The sequence below is a fragment of the Rattus norvegicus genome, assembly GCF_036323735.1.
Source record: "Rattus norvegicus strain BN/NHsdMcwi chromosome Y unlocalized genomic scaffold, GRCr8 chrY_unlocalized_7, whole genome shotgun sequence".
Taxonomy (NCBI): domain Eukaryota; kingdom Metazoa; phylum Chordata; class Mammalia; order Rodentia; family Muridae; genus Rattus; species Rattus norvegicus.
The window spans coordinates 492732-518935 of NW_026947410.1; the positions used below are offsets into that span (position 1 = coordinate 492732).

Below are 26204 nucleotides of genomic sequence, written 5' to 3' on the forward strand. Positions count from 1 at the left end.
GGCAAATAAAGCATATGGGCTTACAGAAACAATATAAGAGATATAAATTTTTATTTATGGAAAATATCTTAGAAATAATTGAATAGTTTTAAATAAGTTTGTTTAACTCACTATGTATATAGGAAGGGACTCTGGTTACTTATGTATTATGAAATGATACAGAGAATGATTTGAAGGCTGTTTTTGAAGTCTATCTGGAAGTAGTGTCAGTGATAATGAAAAAGATTCATATCAGAGAGCTATGTTGGAAATTGATGTTTTTGGTAGAAGAATGAGGGTGGGGAGGGCAGGAATCAAATAAAGCTAATGTCTTTTTTCTGAGCAAATGAAAAGGTGTTGGGATTATTAACTCTGATTTGAAATATTTCATGATAAGTGGGTTTAGAAGAATTTCAAAGGAATTTATTTTAGATCGATTTACTTCAAGATGCTTGAAAGAACCTGTAACTCACTAGACATTTCTACTTACTGTTCATGGTTTTGTGATTTAAGCCACTACTCAGAGCATTATTAGCTGTTATATAAGAAAAAACTTAATTCATTATCTGTATTTACCAAGTTATATCTGGGAGTTCTTATTTAATAAAGAGCAAACCTATGATTATACTACATGCTTATTTAGTATATTCAGCAAGTTATTTGCCCATTTACTTACTACAAACATTTTGGATTGCAATTAGAATTTAATCCAAGTTTATGGGGGTTGACACGGCTGTTTGATTAGTATTTAATAGCTCATGAATGTGAATTTCACAGAAAGAAGTCATTTGCTTAGTTTTTGTAAATTTACAAACCCTAGAAGAGAAAAAAAATATGTAATAAATTCTAGTTCTTCTAGTTTTTTTTTTTTTTTTGGTTCTTTTCTTTTTTCTTTTTTTTTTTTCTTTTTTTTTTTTTTTTTTTTGGAGCTGGGGACCGAACCCAGGGCCTTGCACTTTTTAGGCAAGCGCTGTACTACTGAGCTAAATCACCAACCCCTCTAGTTTTTATATTTAGTATTTTAGTGTGTTATGCAGAAATTCTGAATCCAGATGATTTTAACTATAATATCCAGTACTATTAAACATACGCACAGCATTTTACAACTATGAATAATATATGCTTTCAGAAAATTTTCATTAAAAGAGCCAGAAATTCTTCATGAGTTCTACCGAACATGGCCATTGGGAACAGAATAAACCGCAAATAAGGAAATGCAGAAAGTGATTGACACATGCAAAATTCTTGGTTTTAAATTTAACAATCATGATAGTTATCGGAAAGTGCTTTGAAAATAGAGTCAATGACAGGATGAAAAATACTGAAGAAGAGTATTTAAATTTTTACTAAATAAAAGAAAACAGTGGATCTGAAGGTAAGCTACATTTAACAAATTGACCCTGATCTTCTGCCACTATTTATTTAATGCTTTGGTTTTTGTTCTTATATTAGATTTAGAAACATATCAATGATCCTCATTATTCTTAAATAAATGATATGCAGTTCAGCTGATTAAATATTCCACATTATCTTAATGTTCTTCTGTATCATTAGATATTAAAATTATAGAGATTATTTTGTCTAGAACAAAATTTTATTGTTTCCTTATCATATGAGAGAAGCAATTATTTACAGAGAATGGATACCTGATATTTTCTAAATACTGTCAATAGAGGTTTAAACCATATATATATTAACTCAATCATTTATACCTCCAAATGAAAGTCATTAAATGTTACTACACATATAGTACGTAAAGGAAGTGATATATAGGAATAAAACCAACACGTATGCTGCCACAATCATCTATTATTCCCATGATGAAAGCCAATCCTAGGAAGAGAAAAAGGTACAGACACATTGCAGGATAAATCAGCTTCATTCAAAATGAGGATTGAGCTGAAAAGGGATTTGAACTAAGAATAGTTAATAATAATATAAATAAGTTTAATGTTATGAGACCTGGTTTACCTGATATGGTTTCCTTATCCCTTTAACTTGGGCAGTCACATTTCTGCTCTGTGGAATGAGACGTCTCCACCTTCTCTGCCCTCACATATTTCAGTTTGTCACATGGTCCTCAGGACGTCCTTATACCTGGGGAGGTTTTTTTCTTCTTGGAAATACAAAATGCTCATATTTCCTGACTTCGGAGACAGGGTTAAAAGGAAATGGGAAGTGAGTGACATACATACCACAACTCTTCTGTAGTATTCCCTAAATGGGGGTTTTTCGAGGATGGGCTACTTGAGGTGAGCAGAAAGGAAAGATGCTGCTTTATTTGAAATATTTTCTTACCTCATTCTGTGCCCCTGTAAAGGGCCCAGCCTTATCTCTCAGGCGTGGCCATGTTCCTGTCACTGCTCCCCTCCCTATTTCTTGCAGCTCTTAATTCTAGTTCCTGCTTGCCACTCTAGGTTTCTTCTTGACCAGATTCAGCTCATTTTCCTGTGATCCTGCTCTGAAACATACAGAAGTTTTTTTTTTTTTTTCTTTTGTTTCATTTTCAATCGTTTAATATTTATGTTGGCTTTTGTTTTACCTCTTTTATGGAAGCCTTAGAGGAGAATCATTCAGGGATGTCTGTTTTGATTGGAATGAGAAAATAAAGAAAAAATCCCTTTTTAATTTTACAAGACATTTTCATATCTAAGTTTTTCACTAACATTTCCCACCATGCTAGTTTATCTCCCTGTCTTGTCCTGAGTTCTTTCCTCTCATTGCTACTTGGATACTGCCTCGTAGGACTTACTGCAGAACCATGAATGCTGGCATACACGAGGAAGGAGTTGATTCTTCACCACTTTTCTAACCCTTTTTTAGATGTATCTTCCTTCTCTCTTGAGCTATTTGAATTAATTTGGATTACTGTTCTCAATTGTATAGTACTATAGTGCTTGTGCCTTGAAAATATCTGTTATTATTGTCTTGTCATAGTTCTACAGCTCAGGGTTGGGCCTAGTTACATTTTGGAACATTATTCCAAGAAGTTTGTGAACTTGAAAAAAACCTAGGCAGCAGCTATCAATACTTTCAGATGGTACTTTAATACATGAGGGCTTAAAACCTTTAATAAATCATGGAAAAAGCAGTATGAGATTCCTGTTTCTGTAAAGTACTTGAAAAACAAAAAAGGGAAAAAGACCATGCCCCACTCACTTTTGTCTTCACGTAGGGTGCACAAATGTGACTTTAGTTTTGATGCCTTTTCTGGTTAGAACATAAAATTGTTTGTGGTAGTTTGCGGTAATGGTTTGCTTCTATTAGTTTATGCTTTTGTGATTTTTTTTTGTCTTCATTATTCCCATTAGGGCCATGCTTCCCCATTTTGTATAGATAAAAGGTGGATTCAGTCCAGCTATTATTGTCCTGGGGAACAACCCACAATTTTGGGAACAAATGTCCGCAATTATGTAGTTGACTATGGTTTGAAATCCTTCCTTGCCATCACTTTCTGGCAGCAACATAATTCTGTACTATCTCTTCAATAATTGACAACCCTATAATCCCATTATATATCTGTGTGTAGGGGGAAATGGGATTCTTTAAATTTTCTGTGTTATGTGGTTTTATTCTTCCATAAATTATTTCCCACAGCCACAGAGCACAGCACACTACCGCGCATTATTGAATGCTGGGATAATTGGGGAAGGGTAGTTTGAAATACATCACTGTTCTTTGTGTCAGAATTTTTTTTTCTTTTTTTTTTTTCGGAGCTGGGGACCGAATCCAGGGCCTTGCGCATGGTAGGCAAGCACTCTACCACTGAGCTAAATCCCTAACCCCAGCGATTCTTATTTTTAATAAGTAATCCATCCTATAGAAATAGCTAATTAACTCTTGTGTTCTCCTTCATATATAAGTGCTGCTGTGAATAAATTCCATTTTTCCATTGATAAACAAAAATAAAATCCCATAAAGGCACGAAAATACATAAAGAGGGAAAAGTATCCACAAAGAAAATGCATTTAAAATGGAGAAAAATATAAACAAAATGAGATCAAAATTTATAGCCAGAAATTATGAAATTAAAAATTTCATTATAAAACTACAAATTCGTAAGGTTAGATAATACAAATATATATTCATGCAAAGAGGAAAACATTAAATGCAATGTATGCACAAAGAGTTAACTCAAAATGTATTATATAAACCAAGATTGGAATGGAGCACTCACTGTTTCTGCTGTAGAGGCAAAAATGGAAGGACTACCACTAGGTTTACCCAAGGTTTATTGCATAGTGACATATTTTCAAGAAAGGTGATGTTTCAAAAATAACTCACAAATAAATCATTGATAATTTAAACAAATACAAAAATAATAAAATATAGAAGAGCAACCCTAGCCAATGGTGATCTGATAGGATGCATAGGATTACTTCGATATTCTGGTATTTTTTGAGGCCTGTTATGTGAATGAGTTTATGGTCAAATTTGGAGAAGTTACAATGAGGTGAAGAGGAAAAGGTATATTCTTTTGTTTTAGGATGAAATGTTACCTAAATCTCTGTTAAATACATTTGGATTTTTCAAGTTATTAAAATAAATTCTGTTATTTTAACCGTATATGTTTACTTTCAGTTTCCATAAATTGTCCGTTGATGAGAGTGCGGGGTTGAAGTCTCCTACAATTTATTGTGTGTGGTGCAATATTTGCTTTGACCTATAGTTATGTTTCATTTATGAATTTAGGTGTCCTTGCATTTGAAACATAGTTGTTCAGAATTGAAAGTTCATCTTAGCATTATTTTTCTTTGACAAGTATGGTTACCTTCCTTATCATTTTTGATAACTTTGTGTTGAAAGTCAATTTTACTCGATATTAGAAAGGCTACTCCAACTTGTTTCTTGGGAACATTTGCTTAGAATTTTTCTCCAGGCTTTTACCCTGAGATACTCTTTCTTTGTCACTAAGGTGTATTTCCTGTATGCAGCAAAATCTTGGATCCTCTTTACGTATTCAGTCTCCTAGTTTATGTCTTTTTATTTGAGGAATTGTGTTCATTGATGTTAAGAGATATTAAATTAAATGGACTATTGCTTTCTATTATTTTTGTTGTTAGAAAGGGAACTACTATTGTGTGGCTACCATCTTTTGGGTTTGTTGAAAGATTATTTCGCTACTTTTTGCTACGGTGTAGTTTCCCTCCTTGGGTTGGAAGTTTCCATCTACTATCATTTGTAGGGTTGGATTTGTGGAAAGATATTGTGTACATTTCACTTTGCCATGGAATGTCTTGGTTTTTCCATCCATGGTAATTGAAAATTTCACCAGATATCCTAGCCTGAAGATCCAGAAATTAATGCACACACCTACAGTCACTTTGTCTTCGACAAAGGTGCTAAAACCACGAAATGGAAAAAAAGACAGAATTTTCACGAAATTATGGTTCAACTGGAGGTCAGCATATAGAAGAATCAATTATGTAAACAAACCTCCGGGGGATGGCAAATGAACATCTTATTAGATGCTGATAAAAATTTAAAAAATAAATATTTCTTCATGTTATAAGTCTTGGAAAATATCAGGAATTCAACGGCCATACGAAAACATAGTAAGTATTAAAAAAAAAAAGTAGCCAGCATCAAACTTACTGGAGAGAAATTTGAAGCAATACCACAAAAATCACGGACTGGAAAAGGTTGCCTAATCTTTACTTACTCCTTCAGTATGGTACTGGAAGTCTTATTCACAGAAAATAGAAAAAAAAAAAAAAACACGGGGCAAAACGGAAAAATTTAGAAAGCCAGAAGCTAAAATATCACGATTTTTAGATGATGTGATTGTATATTTTAGTGACCCCAAAATTTCCACCAGAAAACTCCTTCAGCTGATAAACAACTTCAGCAAAGTGGCTGGATGTGAACTTAACTCAAACAAATCTATAGCATTCTACTTCAAGGATAAACAGTTTGAGGGGAACTTAAGGAAATAACAGCCTTCCCAATAGTCACAAATAAGAAAAAAATACCTCAGGTTTACTCTAAACAAGCAAGTGAAATTCTGTATGACAGGAACTTCAAGTCTCTGAAGAAAAAAAAACATTGACGAAGGTCTCATAAGATGGAATAATTTCCCATGCTCATGCATGGGAAGGGTTAATATTGTAAAAATGGCCATCTTGCCAAAAGCAGTCAACAGATTCTAGGCAATCACCATCAAAATTCCAACTCAATTCTTCACAGTGTTAGAAAGACCAATTTGAAATATTAATATGAATATTAATAAAAATTGATCTGAACGGTACAGAGACAGTGAGGTAGATCAATGGACTATAGACACTTGATATTTGACAATAAACCAAAACCATCCAATGGAAAGATAACATTTTCAACAAATGTTTCTCATTCGACTGGAGGTTACCATGTAGAAGAATGGAAATCTATCAATTCTTATCACCCTGTGCAAAGCAGAAGTCGAAGTGGATCAAGTATCTCCACAAAAAATGACATATAATCTTAAACTAATAGAAGAAAAAGTGGGTAAGTTTCCTGTACAGAACACCAATGGCTTTTACTCCAAGATCAAGAATCTACAAATGGGACTTCATAAAGCTCTTGTAGGGCTAGGGCTGTGGCATTTGGAAAAAGGTACAATCAACAAATTACGAAAAGATCTTTACCAATCTTCCATATGATAGAGGGCTAAAATCAATCTATACAAAGACTCAAATAGTCCTTTCAAAAATGCTGTATAGCGCTAAACAAAGAATTCTCTACTGAGGAATATCAACATCCTTAGCCATCAGGATAATGCAAATCACAAAATTCTAAGGTTACACGCACTCCAGTTAGAATGGCTAAAGTAAAAAAATGAGATGACAACAGATGCTGGCAAGGAGGTGGAGAAAGACAAACTCTCCTCCATGTTTGGTCAGATTGCAAGCTTGTACAACCACTCTGGAAATCAGTCTGGAGTTTTCTCACAAAGTTGGATATAGGACTACCTGAGGATACCACAAACCCACTTCTTGGATATATACCCAAAAGATCTCCAACATATAAGAAGGACACGTGATGCTACAGGTTGAGAGCACCTTTCTTTTTTATAATAGCCAGAAGCTGAAAAGAAACCAGATGTCTCTCCACATAGTAATGGATAAAGGAAATGTGGTACATTTACACACCTGTGCTCTTCTAAGTTATCAAAAACAAAGTTTGTATAAAATTCTGAAGATGGAAGTAGAAATTATCATTCTGTGTGAGGTAACCCAGTCACAAAAGAACGCAAATGGTAAACATTTATTAGAAGTGTGTATCAGCCCAAAAGTGTGGAATACAGAAGGAAGAATTCTCAGGTCATATGAAGCCCAAGCAGAAAGAGGACCAAAATGCAGATGTTACATTCCTTCTTAGAAGGGGAAAAATATTCATGGTAGGAAATACAAGGATAAGGAGTTAACCAGGGACTGAAGAAAGGGTCAACCAGAGACTGCCTCTTGTTGGGATCTGTCCCATATGCAGTCACACAAACCAGTCACTATTGCTGATGCAAACATGCCCTTGTTGACAGGACTCAGATAAGGATGTCTCCTGAGAGACTCTGACTGAACCCTACTGACACTGGTGAGGATGATTGTAGCTAAACATTGGACTGAACAAGGGGGTTCAATGGAGTTGTTAGAGAGCGGAAGGGGTTTGCAAAACCCCAGGAAGAACAATAATATCAACCAACCAGACCCCACTAGAAATTTGAGGGATCAAACCACCCACTAGTGAGTAAAGATTGAGGGACCCATGAGTGCAGCCACATATGTGGCAGAGGATTGCACTGTCTAACATCGTTGAAAGGAAAAGCCCTTAATCCTGTGAAGACTTGTTTCCCAATGTAGGGTAATGCCGGGGCATTGAAGTTGAAGTGGATTGGTGGGAATGGGAACATCCTCAGCGATGCCATGTATCTGGTGGGGGTTATGGGAGAGGGAGGAAAAGATAACATTTGAAATGTAAATACATAAAATAGGAAAATTATTAAATAAAAATGACATTTTCTGTCATTAAATTAATCATACAGTAAAATATCATTTCCCATTTCTGATATTGGCACAAATGTTAGAGTTTGGCATTAACTTCCTTTGGTCTCTTTTGCTGTCTATAGCCAACATGTCTCTTTTTGTTATGAGTTATATAAACAAAAATCTATTTTTCAATTTAAAGGAATATAGATTGAAAAAATACTGATATCATTTGAGAAAGAAAGATACTAACAATTTTACTATACTTCCATTTATTAAAAGTTAGACAACTCCTTGAAAAAACTTCAATGGATAATATCAAATATGTTTGTAGTAATGGTACATCAAATAATTTTTGTTAATAGCCACAAACAAGAAATGTTTCTGATATTTATACATTATGGTATTTGATTATGGAAGAAACTGAATGATCTTAGATTTTGAAAATAATGTATATAAATCATTTATTTTTAATTTCTGTTGACAGAAGTAAATTATCAACGAATACATATAAACAATGTGGCACAAACTTATAATATACATAGAGCAAATTAAACATATACTTAATGAACCAAATGTGAGCAATCATGTATAAAAGCAAGATATATCATGGGGTTGGGGATTTAGCACAGTGGTAGAGCGCTTGCCAAGGAAGTTCAAGGCCCTGGGTTCGGTCCCCAGCCCTGAAAAAAAAAAAAACAACAAAAAAAAGATATATCACTGAGTCTACTTACAGTTGGAGTTAAGAGATGATTCATGATTCCATGTATTTCTTTCTAGACACCTAATAAGATAAAATTAATGTTGGAAAATGCTAAAACTGCAATTAGTAGGTTAGAACGAATATACACATTTAAACATTGCATTTGAAGAAATATACATAATGTATTTTCAAGTTTATGTACAGCATATACTAAAATACACTATCTCCATAAATTATCAATATGACTCAAGCAATTTCTATGCTCATATTAAAGTTGAATTAGCAAGCATACATATACATGTATGTGTGTATGTACACAAACACAGGCACACACACACACACACACACACAATACTCCTAAAAATTTAAAACAAATTAGCAAATAATAAATTCATTCAGAGAAAACCATGTAAAGTGATGAACTAAATTTCCAGAATAATGCTCTCGCAAAAGAATACTTTCAGGCATATAAAACATTGCCTCAGGATTTTTAAGAAAAATATGTATGTGGCCAATATATGTAATCAGATCCCAGTTAGACTTATCACTCAGAATTGAAGTAGAAATTGAAGTGGACCAGGAAAAATATTAAATAACAGGGTTAACTATATTTTTTTTCAATTATAAAAAAGAAACATTGGAGAAACAGGTGAAAGGACACAACAGGTAAGATTACTTTCTATTAAGCATTGATATCTAAATTTAGTCTTTATATTCTATATAATAGACAGAGAAAAGTAAATCTTACAAGTTGTTTCTTGACTTAAACACATTTTTCTTGGCTTGTGAATATACCCAGAAACATTCAAGACAATGTAAAGGGATAGATGCAGTGTTTAAACTAGTAAAAGACCTTTTGTTTATTTACTAGTTATGAATGTATTTTTGTAGCATTTCTTCTCAGGTTTCTGTTTGATACATTATAAACCCGGCCTTTGGTGTGGTCGGTGCTTAAATTTAACTGAACATGGCTGAATATGACAATATAATAGAAATGGATCCTTGGTGCAGAGAATACCTTTGGTTTCAACCTGGTTGTAATGAAATTGTGGCCAGAGTGTGCACAATGAAACAGAAGGTAAGAAACTGTGGACTCGGGTACCGGGCTCTTTATGAGATTTCCCTTTTTAGTGTTGGCAGAATTGTTCCATGATATCAAGTGATTGTGCAGTGAGCTGGCCTTTTCTTTATTCCTGTAATGAAAGCAAATATTTGTTATTTTCAGTTCCTTCAGAGAGCTTGCTATGTGACTAGATCATTCAGCAACTCGGTATTAGGGTCTTAGATGTGCAATTTAATTTTAATGTAATTGCATTTAGGTGAAGCTGTGGGTCGTTTGAGTTTATTAAACAGGAATGGGTCACATGAGATTAGAAAGTGGGGTTAAAACAGTGTGGTTTGGAATATATCGAGCATGTGGGATATGAATGTAGAAGTAAGAATGATGCAGACAGTATAGTATAAGTGAGAGAGGCATAGAAGCGGTGTGGAAAAAGAACTGAGGGAGGGAGGATGAAGTTCAATGTCTGCAAACATGACATAAGGCAACCTGTCACTTTATAGGTTAGGTTAAAATAAATACTAAAATTGAAAACTGATACCTTATTTTTCTTTCTTTTTTTTGGAGCTGGGATAAGACCTTAATTTTTAATGCAATATACATCATGTTTGAGATAAAATGCCAGCAAGTGATATCAAAATAATATATTTATCTTATTTGATCTTAGTCATACTCTGCATAATTATTTGTTAAAAACATCACTTATCTTCCAATTGTGGTATCATTTAAAAAATCGCCTGTGAGGTAATAATTATTTATGGTAGAAGAGTATTATTATTATAAGAATATCAGCTGGAAAAAATGTGATTTGATTTATATTTTAAGTTGCTTTTTGCTTAATTTTTGCCCCTCTTGACATTCACTCATACTGAAATATAATTTTCAATGTTGATATACTACTATAAAAATATGTTTCTGCAGGGTTTTTGAAATTGCTCAATTATAAGTTCATATTATCCATAAACTTCAGGATACCCTCCACAAACCTCATAGATCCAAAGAGGATAAACAAGAAGAAAGGCTTAAATGCAGGTACTTGACTCTCACATAGAATGGGGAATAAAATAGTCTTGGAGGGAGATTGAGGGAAGGAACTGGTTGGAAGAAGGAAGGGAGAAGAGAATGGATTATGTGTGGGAAGGGACAGGAGATAAGGCCAGATAGTCATGAGAAGGAAAGGAAATCTTGAACTTATGGTGATGAGGACGTAGGGGAAATATCCAGGGTGAGAAAGAGTCCTGGGATAGGGTAGGTACCCACGAATCAATGGGGGTTTCCTAGGCTGTGACTTACATTGGTGATATGGAACATGAAGAGGTCAACTCCTGTGGCAAGGAAGTACCACCAGTGGAGGGTTAAAGACACCAGTACACCCACAAAGCATTCAACGTAAAATTCGTCAAGTCTAAAAGAAAATCAGCGACTGAGTGACTTGCCAGAGCAAATTGAGATCCATCCCATAGTCAAGCAACAATTCATGGCATTATTAATGTTGTTCTATTACACTCGCAGATAGGCGCATGTTGTACTGAGAGACCCCACCCAGCAGCAGACTCAGGTAGATACAGACACCTACAGCCAAAGAGTGGATGGAGCTTGAGGACAGTTTGGTGGCCCAAAAGGCAATAGAAACTGCACAGGAAGAACAACAGTGTCAACTAACTTAGACCCCGGGGTACTCTTAGAGCCTGAGCCCTAACCAAAGATGATGCACAGGGTGTAGCTAGGCCCCTGGTGCATATGTGGCAGACATGTAGATCAATCTTCATGTGGCTTCCGCAAAAACTTGAGTGGGGGAAGTCCTGAAAGTTGTAGCCTGACCGAGGAATCTGTTCCCAGACAGGGTTCCGTTGTCTAACTGCAGTTGGAGAGGATGTGCCTAATTCTGAAGAGATTTGATGTTTCAGAGTTGGGGCCATAACTAGGTGTGTCATCATCTTAGGAGAGAAGAGGAGTGGGACAGAGACTCTGTGAGGAAGTGACAAGGGAGGGGCAGCGTTTGGTATGGAAATTAAAAAAAATAGTTACTAAATTTGCTACATCTTTTTCAGTAAACTCCTAGATTATAGTCTCAATGTAGATAAATACTGTGTTGAAATCCAATCTCTATTTGTCGACTTCTATTAGGATAGCTGTTTAGTTTCTCTTTCCTTATCACAAGAGGTCATAAATAAGGGTCTAGCACTGCAATTTTCTTCAGAAGGCAGGCATAGATGTACCACAAACGAGGAGAGTAGGCAAACGAAATATAACTGAAAATTGAAGATTGAGCTAGAGTAGTGAACAGAAAAGTTATTTCCCATTTAATAACATGCCTTTTTATCATGAACAAATACAGGAACAGAAGATTCCATATATATATATATAACATATAACATATTTTTGGTCTTACATTTTCCTTTCCTTCAACTTCCCATAGATATTTCTAGTTTATATATATATATATATATATATATATATATATATATATATATATATATATATATATGCATGAACAGCACTTGAAACTCAGCAGAAGATTCAGTGCAATGACCATGCGATTTACCTTATCATTAAAGAAGGTGTTTTCCAACTCTTTATCTGACATAGGGATCATATCCATTGAATAAGACCCAATAACTTATTCTTCAAAAATATATTACATACTAGAACAAATGCTTAAAATAATAGCACAAAAATTATCAAAATGTACAGGAAAAATACTAAACCCACAAATCATTGGTTAAGTATAAATACAAATGACAATGTTTATACTGTGTTGCTGAAAAATGTACCCTAGAATACAGATGCTCGGACTAAATTTTAATATAGCTACTACAGAAATCGATATAGAAACTAAAAACTGAAATCACTTGTGATTCAATAGTACCACTGAAAGAATATGTACCTGAAAGTATCTACCTATATATTTCTATGATACCTTTATTAAATGAGTTTATCTTCTCACTGTTCACAATATCCATGTTACAAAATTGGATAAATGACATATATAGACACTAGACCTTTATGTAACCAGAAAAAGAGAAAAATTACATAATTGGAATGGATATTGATGAAGCTAGATATCATTGTCCCAATTGAAAAGAATAGAACTGTGAGGACAAATGCCTTAATCTTATGAAAGTAGACAACAACAGTTTGTTTGACTTTGAATCCTCTTCTATAGAAGGGAAGTCAGATCTCATGTTGTAAACATGGTCAAAGTTTCCCATGTCTCAAATGGTTGTAGAGAGGATCCTACTATTCCTGTTTTGCTAAATGACCATGTTGTCAAACTGTCTTCCAATTCTTATTGTTTTTGTCCATAGATTGCAGCTTTCATGAGCTGTGGTCAGAGAAATGTGTATGTGTACTGTGCAACAATTACTGCTGATATGTGTATCTGGTATAATTGCTAAGACTGTGAGAAGATGAAAGCTGATCATACGGCTGGGGAAACATTGCAGAAAATGAGAAGAAAGAATGTGAGGATTGGGAGGATGCAATCGTGACCTCTGGACATGACACAGTTATTGGACCTATGGACTCACTGCATCTACCCTAGTATTCACAAGTCCAGCACATGATTAAGACAAGATTAGACAACATCCCAGCACGCAGTACTCAGTAAAGCAATGGATTACAAAGAAAAGAAAAAAATATAAAGAACATGAAACTGGAATGAGAATGTTCTGGAAAGAGTAGAACCAAGTTTAGGATAGGTGTGATCAAGGTACATTGTATATATGTATGAAGAATAAGTAAAAATTCCAAAATAAAAAATTCTGAAAATCTATTAAGACTTGTTGTAACCTCTGCAAGTCACTTTTTTCCCCTAAAAGTATCCTCACTTTTGGTAAGTTGCAGGAAAGTCAATGTTACATTAGTTCAGTGCATGGTGTCTGCATTATGGAAATATCAAACTGAGGGTCATTAATCTGTACAGAATAAATTCTATCACCTGTTCAAATAAAATAAAATTAAACACTGTAATGATCCACCAAAACCAAACTGCACACTGGAGAGGTCAATGCAACCTGAAAAATGCCCTCTTCTTAACCTCAACCATTTTAATCTTTGAAACTCTGAATACATGTGAAGAAAAAAAGTCTATCCTGATACACAACATGTAGTATGGTGTCTTTGTGACTTATATGGCAAGACATTCAGGGTTGCACATTGCCTTCATTATGTCATTCATTTTAAAAATCCTAGGAGACCAAGATCTAAAATTCATGGGCTTTTGTCCTGACAGCTATGGATTGCACTCTGTCCATGATAACTTTATGTATATTGGTTAAACTCTGAAAGTCAATTTGCTCCCTCACAAAATTAAATTGATTCATTGCTATGGTTATGATAATGATTTTTTGTAGAATAGTTATAAATTTCTCATGACAAAATGTGCTTCCTCTTCTGTTGGTTTGTCGGCTATTGATGAGCTTAACCCTCTTCCTTCCCAACATAGCACTTACTATAGATTATTTTTCACTGTCGATCTTATATACACTAAAGATAGGAAAAACACTGAAAATAGTATGGGCTTTGTTTTCTGTCCCAAAAGTTCTTTTTTTGAATTCTTCTTCATCATTTTCATCACCACCACCACCAACAACAACAATGACATCATCACCATCATCATCTAATTTACATGAAACTGAATTTGAAATTTTATTACACAATGAAATGAGGAGTATTCCCTTTGAAGCAGAGATATTGATGAAGACTAACTCCTGTGCAGTCATTTTAGTGTTATAAAGACATTGCCAAAATTGCTTCAGATGATTTATTGAAATGCTAGCACTCTTTGCAACTGGTTTTGAGAGTCCCTTAGTGAAAGAATGGTCTTCTACAGCAAGACCTTCATTAACAGAAGTTTGATTTAAACCATGTACCAACGAAGTGAAATTGTGCCAGAAATAAAATAGTGCCTCTCCAGAAACAGCTTTTATCCAATAATTCACATCTACTTCTATTTCTTAATTGCTATATTGATATGGGCTTAGGATACAATATATTCTGATTTATTAATGGTATTTTAGTTTTATTTGGTAAATTGTGAAAATTTCAAAGGAACATACCTATATCCCATACAACTTTTAATTTGAACTTGAAGAGTTTCATGAAAACTGAAGTATCAAAAATGTATATCTTCCCATTGAAAATGTGTAACATCCATCATGTGAAATACCCACTATACCCCAATGGATTGATGTCTCTGAAAGCATTTAAAGACTGCATTACTTTAAGCGTGCAGAAGCTTCACTCATATAGTTGCAGTTCCAGATTGGCTGTAAACAAATCACTTTCTGTGAGTTGGAAAGTGACTAAAACTTTTGATATGAAACTAGTTAGGACTTTGAGAAAAGGGAGCAGACAGGCCATATAAAGTATGTTTTTAAAATTCTTTTCTTTAAAATAGACTTTTTTATGCAATATATTTTTTACGGTTCCTCTACCCTCTATTTCTCCCCCTTCTTCTATACCTCTCCTGTCACCTGTATCTACATTCCTTCTGACTCTCAGTAGATAACAAAATTCATCTAAGGGACAAAATTAGGGTAAAGGTTAATGAACTGGAGTAGAACAAAACAAGCAGATAGCAAAGAGCCAATAAAAGGCACAAGAATCAGGTACAGACACAGGGACCCAGACTTCCATTCACATACTGGATAATTCTAAGTAAACATAAAACCAGGAAACAATATATACAAAATCATACAGAGTAGCAATTAATAGACAATTAAACAAATTAAAATAAGGTAAAAGAAATTGTGAAGGAAATGTCCTGGTGGATTATGAGACAACGATTCTCCAAAGATAATTTTGAGTTCCCTTAGTGCTTTTTATGCAGTCTACCCTTAAAATTGAATTGTGTACCCAGTGAGAGTCCCTTGGAGAAAAGTATGCTTTCATTTCAAATTATTACCCATTGGAGATAATTTCTGGTTGAGAGATAAGGTGATGTTCAGGGCTTGGCTTCTTTAAAGGGATAATTAACAGGTAACGAGTTCTGTGAGGTGTTGTCTTCTGAGCAATATTCAGTTGTGACACTCAGGAATTCGCAATAATTACATCTATCTGAACAGACCCTAAATTATGTTGACCCTGCCTATTCAAAGTTACTAAGGGCAGTGCTGGAAAATAAAAGATGATGTAGCCACTGGTGTCTTACTAGGGGTTAAATGTTTAGCATCATGTCCTTGTTCACCAAAAAGGCTCAAGTTATATCCAGGGGTTCATGAAGGAAAATATAAAGATATTCACGCGCTATCAGGATTTAGTCCAAAGATATTATGTTGGTTGGGGAGGATGAGGTTGAGAGTGTAGAGGGCTTACATTCATGTTTTGTGCATGTATGGAATTGTCAAAGAATAACTTCCTTTCTTAAAACTTCTAAATGTAACCACAAAGAAAATTTGGGAGATATTCTTTCAAATCTGCTCTATTTGTTTTAAAAATTGTGTCTCATTGTGTAGCTCAAATTACCCTAGAACTACCAGTGTTCTGTCTCCTGCATCCCCTGCTCTTTTATCAGGTTTACTCAATATTGACAAAATTATAGAATATATGTAAATATTCTGTTTTTGAAGTTTCATTAAATAATGCATTATTCTGTCATTTGTTTTTCAATTAACAATATATCTTGAATACATGTGCATGGGGAATTTCTTCATGGAATATGCATTTAATAAATGGTAGAATACTCATTTGTTTAAATAATAATCTAATTGTGCCATTCAGATCATTTTCATTTTCATTAAGTAAAGTTCGCTACAGAGTGTACACTGACTCAGGCACTCTACTCAATGGTGATTATTTACATTATATTTTGTATAAATTACAAAACACATTGTTGGAATGATGTCAAGACTGTTAAGTAATGTAATACTTGTATAAATACTGCCAAATTTCCATTTCAGAAGACTCTAATAAATATATATTGCCATCAATTTTATATGAGAAACCATACTATACCATTCAAAATTAAATGGTACACATATTTTTAAAAAGGTATCAATCTCTAACTTCTGTCAGTTCTTTAATTAGTGGAAGGGTTGAACATGTTGAAGAGGAGGGCATCCTCTATAGGAAGACAAGCAGTCACAACTAATCTGAATCGCTGAGATCTCCCAGACACTGATCCACCAAACAGGCAGGGCACCTAAGGTGATCGGAGGCCGTGACACATGTATAGCAGAGGACTGCTTGGTCTGGCGTAATCCTTGAGAAACTTGAGGCCACAGGGATTATGGTGCCTGGCAGGATCTGGGGAGAATCCTCCTCGAGTCAGGGGAGGAAGAGGTGGAATGTGATGAGGAACTGTGGGAAGGACATAGCACAATGGCAGGAATGTAAATAAATAAAATAATTTTTAAAATAGTTTCACTCCTAAATTCAAATGCTAGTTTCTTTTTATCATCTACATTGCAATTCAATTGTGAAGTTTAGCGTTTTCGCTTACTGAACTGTGTAAGCATTAATCCTTAATTTACTCTTCATACTATTTGCGATTTTTTCCATTCTTACTACATTGCATCAATTGTGTTTTCATATGTCGTATGCTTACTATTTATTATTTGTGCAGAAAATATATTTAGGAATCTTTTATTTTAATGATCTGTTATGTGTGAATGTCTATGTATAGATTTGTGCACATGAACACAGGCACTTGGGGAGATCAGTTATCAGATCCCCTGGAGATGCTTTTACAGCTGGTTGCAAGTGTCTTCATGGGTGTTGTAAACTTAACAAGTTTGCTCTAAAGAGTAATAAGTGCTCTTAACCACTAAGGCAATACTACAATACTTATTCCATAATAAAATCAACCTATTTATCATTTTCTCATGTATTTCAGTGTATCTTTGTATTTGAGACATCTTGCCTCCTTCTCGGTGCTGAGACTACATTCAGGCATTTTTTTCCAGTTTTCTTCCCTTTATCTTTTAAGATGTTTTAGATTAAATATGTCAATATTATGCAGTAAATCTTTCAAATTTTTACTTATATAACCTTGGTTCAGTATCTTTTTCTTTCCTCTGCAATGACTATATTAATTTTACAGTTTGCTGTTCTCTCTTCCTTTACACAATCCATCTCATGTGTTTTTTATTTCATATAGAATGAAGTAAAAGACTTTTAGTTTTTCTTTGAAGAGTTAATCTACTAAGAAAATGTGTTGAATTTCCTTTTTTAAGGCCAATACAATACATTATTGTATTAAAATATTCATAGGGTTTTTTTTCTTTTTCTTATTATTATTTTTCTTATTAGTCTCATTACTAATATTCTGTTTAAGCTTTTATGTGCTCAGGTCATGTAGTAAATATGAAAATCTTCAAAACATATATGTGTGGGTATCAAATTTAGATTCTTGGTTTTTCATGGCATGAAAATTTATCTGCTCGGCCACCTCTCTAGAACACACTATAAAACTTTAAGGTGACATATACCTCCAGGGTGCTTGTATATATACAATGTATACGTCATTTGGATTTTAATAAATATATTTTGTTTACTCTAATTTATTTTATTTTCCATTTCCACTTGGTAACTCTAGTATGCTTATTTTAATATATAATTAATAATTTAATCATAATTATTATGCATTTGATACCTAGCTAATATGATATTATCTTAGATACAATTGAATACATGCAATTAGATACCTAAAGCATGAAACTTGGTACATAATTTTTTTCATTATTACTATGCATTTGCATAAAACAGAGAATATATCATCGTCACAATCATTACACAGTATGACAGCTACTAACTATCTGTGACTTTTAATCTTTTAAAAGGAGTTAGAAAAAAACAGACCAGATAAACAGTTCTCTGCACCCAAGTCCTGTGGGAGGGAGAGTTAAACCTTCAGAGAGGCAGACACTCCTGGGAAACCAGAAGAGACTGCACTTTGCACACACATCTCGGACGCCAGAGGAAAACACCAAACGCCATCTGGAACCCTGGTGCACTGAAGCTCCCAGAAACGGCGGCACAGATCTTCCTGGTTGCTGTCGCCCTAGAAAGCTTGTGGGCAGCACACCGCGAGCAAACTTGAGCCTCGGGACCACAGGTAAGACCAACTTCTCTACTGCAAGAGACCTGCCTGGTGAACTCAAGACACAGGCCCACAGGAACAGCTAAAGACCTGTAGAGAGGAAAAACTACACGCCCGAAAGCAGAACACTCTGTCCGCATAACTGACTGAAAGAGAGGAAAACAGGTCTACAGCACTCCTGACACACAGGCTTGTAGGGCAGTCTAGCCACTGTCAGAAATAGCAGAACAAAGTAACACTAGAGATAATCTGATGCCGAGAGGCAAGCGCAGGAACCCAAGCAACAGAAACCAAGACTACATGCCATCATCGGAGCCCAATTCTCCCATCAAAACAAATATGGAATATCCAAACACACCAGAAAAGCAAGATCTAGTTTCAAAATCATATTTGATCATGATGTTGGAGGACTTCAAGAAAGACATGAAGAACTCCTTTAGAGAACAAGTAGAAGCCCGTAGAGAGGAGACACAAAAATCCCTGAAAGAATTCCAGGAAAACGCAATCAAACAGTTGAAGGAATTAAAAAATGGAAATAGAAGCAATCAAGAAAGAACACATGGAAACAACCCTGGATATAGAAAACAAAAAGAAGAGACAAGGAGCTGTAGATACAAGCTTCACCAACAGAATACAAAAGATGGAAGAGAGAATCTCAAGAGCAGAAGATTCCATAGAAATCATTGACTCAACTGTCAAAGATAACGTAAAGCGGAAAAAGCTACTGGTTCAAAACATACAGGAAATCCAGGACTCAATGAGAAGATCAAACCTAAGGATAATAGGTATAGAAGAGAGTGAAGACTCCCAGTTCAAAGGACCAGTAAATATCTTCAACAAAATCATAGAAGAAAACTTCCCTAACCTAAAAAAAGAGATACCCATAGACATAAAGGAAGCCTACAGAACTCCAAATAGATTGGACCAGAAAAGAAACACCTCCCGGCACATAATTGTCAAAACACCAAACGCACAAAATAAAGAAAGAATATTAAAAGCAGTAAGGGAAAAAGGTCAAGTAACATATAAAGGGAGACCTATCAGAATCACACCAGACTTCTCGACAGAAACTATGAAGGCCAGAAGATCCTGGACTGATGTTATACATACCCTAAGAGAACACAAATCCCAGCCCATGTTACTGTATCCAGCAAAACTTTCAATTAACATTGATGGAGAAACCAAGATATTCCATGACAAAACCAAATTTACACAATATCTTTCCACAAATCCAGCACTACAAAGGATAATAAATGGTAAAGCCCAACATAAGGAGGCAAGCTATACCCTAGAAGAGGCAAGAAACTAATCGTCTTGGCAACAAAACAAAGAGAATGAAAGCACACAAACATAACCTCTCATCCAAATATGAATATAACGGGAAGCAATAATCACTATTCCTTAATATATCTCAATATCAATGGCCTCAGCTCCCCAATAAAAAGACATAGATTAACAAACTGGATACACAACGAGGACCCTGCATTCTGCTGCCAACAGGAAACACACCTCAGAGACAAAGACAGACACTACCTCAGAGTGAAAGGCTGGAAAACAACTTTCCAAGCAAATGGTCAGAAGAAGCAAGCTGGAGTAGCCATTCTAATATCAAATAAAATCAATTTCCAACTAAAAGTCATCAAAAAAGATAAGGAAGGACACTTCATATTCATCAAAGGAAAAATCCACCAAGATGAACTCTCAATCCTAAATATCTATGCCCCAAATACAAGGGCACCTACATACATAAAAGAAACCTTACTAAAGCTCAAAGCACACATTGCACCTCACACAATAATAGTGGGAGATTTCAACACACCACTCTCATCAATGGACAGATCATGGAAACAGAAATTAAACAGTGATGTAGACAGACTAAGAGAAGTCATGAGCCAAATGGACTTAACGGATATTTATAGAACATTCTATCCTAAAGCAAAAGGATATACCTTCTTCTCAGCTCCTCATGGTACTTTCTCCAAAATTGACCATATAATTGGTCAAAAAACGGGCCTCAACAGGTACAGAAAGATAGAAATAATCCCATGCGTGCTATCGGACCACCACGGCCTAAAACTGGTCTTCAATAACAATAAGGGAAGAATGCCCACATATACGTGGAAATTGAACAATGCTCTACTCAATGATAACCTGGTCAAGGAAGAAATAAAGAAAGAAATTAAAAACTTTTTAGAATTTAATGAAAATGAAGATACAACATACTCAAACTTATGGGACACAATGAAAGCTGTGCTAAGAGGAAAACTCATAGCGCTGAGTGCCTGCAGAAAGAAACAGGAAAGAGCATATGTCAGCAGCTTGACAGCACACCTAAAAGCTCTAGAACAAAAAGAAGCAAATACACCCAGGAGGAGTAGAAGGCAGGAAATAATCAAACTCAGAGCTGAAATCAACCAAGTAGAAACAAAAAGGACCATAGAAAGAATCAACAGAACCAAAAGTTGGTTCTTTGAGAAAATCAACAAGATAGATAAACCCTTAGCCAGACTAACGAGAGGACACAGAGAGTGTGTCCAAATTAACAAAATCAGAAATGAAAAGGGAGACATAACTACAGATTCGGAGGAAATTCAAAAAATCATCAGATCTTACTATAAAAACCTATATTCAACAAAATTTGAAAATCTTCAGGAAATGGACAATTTCCTAGACAGATACCAGGTATCGAAGTTAAATCAGGAACAGATAAACCAGTTAAACAACCCCATAACTCCTAAGGAAATAGAAGCAGTCATTAAAGGTCTCCCAACCAAAAAGAGCCCAGGTCCAGACGGGTTTAGTGCAGAATTCTATAAAACCTTCATAGAAGACCTCATACCAATATTATCCAAACTATTCCACAAAATTGAAACAGATGGAGCCCTACCGAATTCCTTCTACGAAGCCACAATTACTCTTATACCTAAACCACACAAAGACACAACAAAGAAAGAGAACTTCAGACCAATTTCCCTTATGAATATCGACGCAAAAATACTCAATAAAATTCTGGCAAACCGAATTCAAGAGCACATCAAAACAATCATGCATCATGATCAAGTAGGCTTCATCCCAGGCATGCAGGGATGGTTTAATATACGGAAAACCATCAACGTGATCCATTATATAAACAAACTGAAAGAACAGAACCACATGATCATTTCATTAGATGCTGAGAAAGCATTTGACAAAATTCAACACCCCTTCATGATAAAAGTCCTGGAAAGAATAGGAATTCAAGGCCCATACCTAAACATAGTAAAAGCCATATACAGCAAACCAGTTGCTAACATTAAACTAAATGGAGAGAAACTTGAAGCAATCCCACTAAAATCAGGGACTAGACAAGGCTGCCCACTCTCTCCCTACTTATTCAATATAGTTCTTGAAGTTCTAGCCAGAGCAATCAGACAACAAAAGGAGATCAAAGGGATACAGATCGGAAAAGAAGAGGTCAAAATATCACTATTTGCAGATGACATGATAGTATATTTAAGTGATCCCAAAAGTTCCACCAGAGAACTACTAAAGCTGATAAACAACTTCAGCAAAGTGGCTGGGTATAAAATTAACTCAAATAAAAGAGTTGCCTTCCTCTATACAAAAGAGAAACAAGCCGAGAAAGAAATTAGGGAAACGACACCCTTCATAATAGACCCAAATAATATAAAGTACCTCGGTGTGACTTTAACCAAGCAAGTAAAAGATCTGTACAATAAGAACTTCAAGACACTGAGGAAAGAAATTGAAGAAGACCTCAGAAGATGGAAAGATCTCCCATGCTCATGGATTGGCAGGATTAATATAGTAAAAATGGCCATTTTACCAAAAGCAATCTACAGATTCAATGCAATCCCCATCAAAATACCAATCCAATTCTTCAAAGAGTTAGACAGAACAATTTGCAAATTCATCTGGAATAACAAAAAACCCAGGATAGCTAAAGCTATCCTCAACAATAAAAGGACTTCAGGGGGAATCACTATCCCTGAACTCAAGCAGTATTACAGAGCAATAGTGATAAAAACTGCATGGTATTGGTACAGAAACAGACAGATAGACCAATGGAATAGAATTGAAGACCCAGAAATGAACCCACACACCTATGGTCACTTGATTTTTGACAAAGGAGCCAAAACCATCCAATGGAAAAAAGATAGCATTTTCAGCAAATGGTGCTGGTTCAACTGGAGGGCAACATGTAGAAGAATGCAGATCGATCCATGCTTATCACCCTGTACAAAGCTTAAGTCCAAGTGGATCAAGGACCTCCACATCAAACCAGACACACTCAAACTAATAGAAGAAAAACTAGGGAAGCATCTGGAACACATGGGCACTGGAAAAAATTTCCTGAACAAAACACCAATGGCTTATGCTCTAAGATCAAGAATCGACAAATGGGATCTCATAAAACTACAAAGCTTCTGTAAGGCAAAGGACACTGTGGTTAGGACAAAACGGCAACCAACAGATTGGGAAAAGATCTTTACCAATCCTACAACAGATAGAGGCCTTATATCCAAAATATACAAAGAACTCAAGAAGTTAGACCGCAGGGAAACAAATAACCCTATTAAAAAATGGGGTTCAGAGCTAAACAAAGAATTCACAGCTGAGGAATGCCGAATGGCTGAGAAACACCTAAAGAAATGTTCAACATCTTTAGTCATAAGGGAAATGCAAATCAAAACAACCCTGAGATTTCACCTCACACCAGTGCGATTGGCTAAGATCAAAAACTCAGGTGACAGCAGATGCTGGCGAGGATGTGGAGAAAGAGGAACACTCCTCCATTGTTGGTGGGATTGCAGACTGGTAAAACCATTCTGGAAATCAGTCTGGAGGTTCCTCAGAAAATTGGACATTGAACTGCCTGAGGATCCAGCTATACCTCTCTTGGGCATATACCCAAAAGATGCCTTAACATATAAAAGAGACACGTGCTCCACTATGTTCATCGCAGCCTTATTTATAATAGCCAGAAAATGGAAAGAACCCAGATGCCCTTCAACAGAGGAATGGATACAGAAAATGTGGTACATCTACACAATGGAATATTACTCAGCTATCAAAAACAACGAGTTTATGAAATTCGTAGGCAAATGGTTGGAACTGGAAAATATCATCCTGAGTGAGCTAACCCAATCACAGAAAGACATACATGGTATGCACTCATTGATAAGTGGCTATTAGCCCAAATGCTTGAATTACCCTAGATCCCTAGAACAAACGAAACTCAAGACGGATGATCAAAATGTGAATGCTTCACTCCTTCTTTAAATGAGGAAAAAGAATACCCTTGGCAGGGAAGGGAGAGGCAAAGATTAAAACAGAGACTGAACGAACACCCATTCAGAGCCTGCCCCACATGTGGCCCATACATATACAGCCACCCAATTAGACAAGATGGATGAAGCAAAGAAGTGCAGACCGACAGGAGCCGGATGTAGATCGCTCCTGAGAGACACAGCCAGAATACAGCAAATATAGAGGCGAATGCCAGCAGCAAACCACTGAACTGAGAATAGGTCCCCTATTGAAGGAATCAGAGAAAGAACTGGAAGAGCTTGAAGGGACTCGAGACCCAAAAAGTACAACAATGCCAAGCAACCAGAGCTTCCAGGGACTAAGCCACTACCTAAAGACTATACATGGACTGACCCTGGACTCTGACCTCATAGGTAGCAATGAATATCCTAGTAAGAGCACCAGTGGAAGGGGAAGCCCTGGGTCCTGCTAAGACTGAACCCCCAGTGAACTAGTCTATGGGGGGAGGGCGGCAATGGGGGGAGGGTTGGGAGGGGAACACCCATAAGGAAGGGGAGGGGGGAGGGGGATGTTTGCCCGGAAACCGGGAAAGGGAATAACACTCGAAATGTATATAAGAAATACTCAAGTTAATAAAAAAAAAAAAAAAAAATGTAAAAAAAAAAAAAAAAAAAAAAAAGAGAGCATTGGTAATCCATGATGTGAAATCTCTAAACGTGATGGGTTCCATTCTAGTATTGTTAAGGACAAGAATCTGTATCAGCAATTGTCTTGATAATTGCTCTGCTTTCATGGACCAGTTTCCTTTTAGATAATTTGGGATTTCTTTGTTCTGTTAGAATACTGAGAAAAGTTAACCTGTAAAGAGTAATACATGAAAAACTACAATTATGTATCCTAATCAAAGTTGTAATGTTCAACTTAGCAGAATTATTGATTGATGTGTTTTCACTGCCTGAAGAAGCTACTTGGGCAATTTGACTCAAAGCAGCCAGGATGGTTCCAGTGCCCACAGCACTATTGTTCATAGGATCTAACCAATTGGCCAATGTGGTCCTTCACAACCATATAAAATGCTGGGAGGAATTTTTAAGAGTGAAACATAATGTATGTAACAAAGAATTATTAGTGGCAGTATACCGTTGGGGCAATTCTACATTTGGCGCTATACAAGGAACATCATGCAAACAGGATGTACAGAAAAAGTTGGAAAACAGTAGAATTGCTGTGAATTGGGATAAGTACTGGCCAGTATCTGGCAATGGCACACAGAGTGAGTGAATCAACCTGGATTACCATTTCCACCAGTAATGGTAGGGTTCGTAGTCTCATCTTCACGAATAGCAGGAGGCAGTTTGCAAGTCAAATATTCAGGCACCCATATTGGATTGTCTTGATTCTGTGGAAAAACACAAACAGCGCCCCTAGATCTCAAAATTACGAGTCTGGGCCACACCATTCACCAGTTAAAACATCCTTCCACTTTAAGTCTGCATTAGCCATAGGTTTAGTAGCAGCATGGCGATCCGCAGCAGTGCGGCCATGCACATCTAAAATTAAGAAATTTAGAGTAAAAGGAGCTAAAGACAACTGTTCTCTTGGTGTTCTGCCATTGGCAATTTCCCCTTTTTGTTTTTGAAAGAGCTCTTTTAAGGTACGATCTATTCTTTTCACAATTCTTTGACCTTGGGGATTGTATGGCAATCTAGTACTATGACTGACCTGCACTGTCTGGCAAAATGTGTGAAAGGAGTTTACAGTGTAGGCAGGACCGTTGTCTGTATTGAGACTATCAGGCTTTCCCCAGGCTGCCCATGTCTGTAAGCAATGACTAATGGCATTACGGAGCCTTTTCACCAGTCATCAGAGGGGCATGTATAATACGGGAACAGGTATCAACAGAAACATGAGCATATTTTAAATTTCCAAATTGAGATATGTATGTGACATCCATCTGTCAAAATTTTCGCGGGATCAGACCACGAGGGTTAATTCACACATGAGGAAGGAGGTGAAACTGAACACAATTCTCACCTTTATACAACATCACGAGCTGCAGCTCTAGAGATTTTAAATTTTTGTTGAAGAGTGAAAACAGGAACATGAAACTTTTGATGAAATTCTCTAGCGAGATCAACCAGAGCAGCATGAAAAATAAACTCTCTACGAGTACTAGCATCCATCAGGATGTTA

General features: G+C 35.8%; 1 long non-coding RNA gene across 1 annotated transcript; it reads right to left on the reverse strand.

Annotated features, from left to right (window-relative positions):
- Window positions 1-985: 985 nt before the first annotated feature.
- On the reverse strand, window positions 986-8720 carry LOC134484780 (uncharacterized). The gene is made up of 3 exons (XR_010062566.1): window positions 8669-8720; window positions 2278-2440; window positions 986-2126 (listed from the first exon to the last, which is right to left on the reverse strand). It is a non-coding gene; the product is annotated as an uncharacterized LOC134484780 (long non-coding RNA).
- Window positions 8721-26204: the final 17484 nt, after the last annotated feature.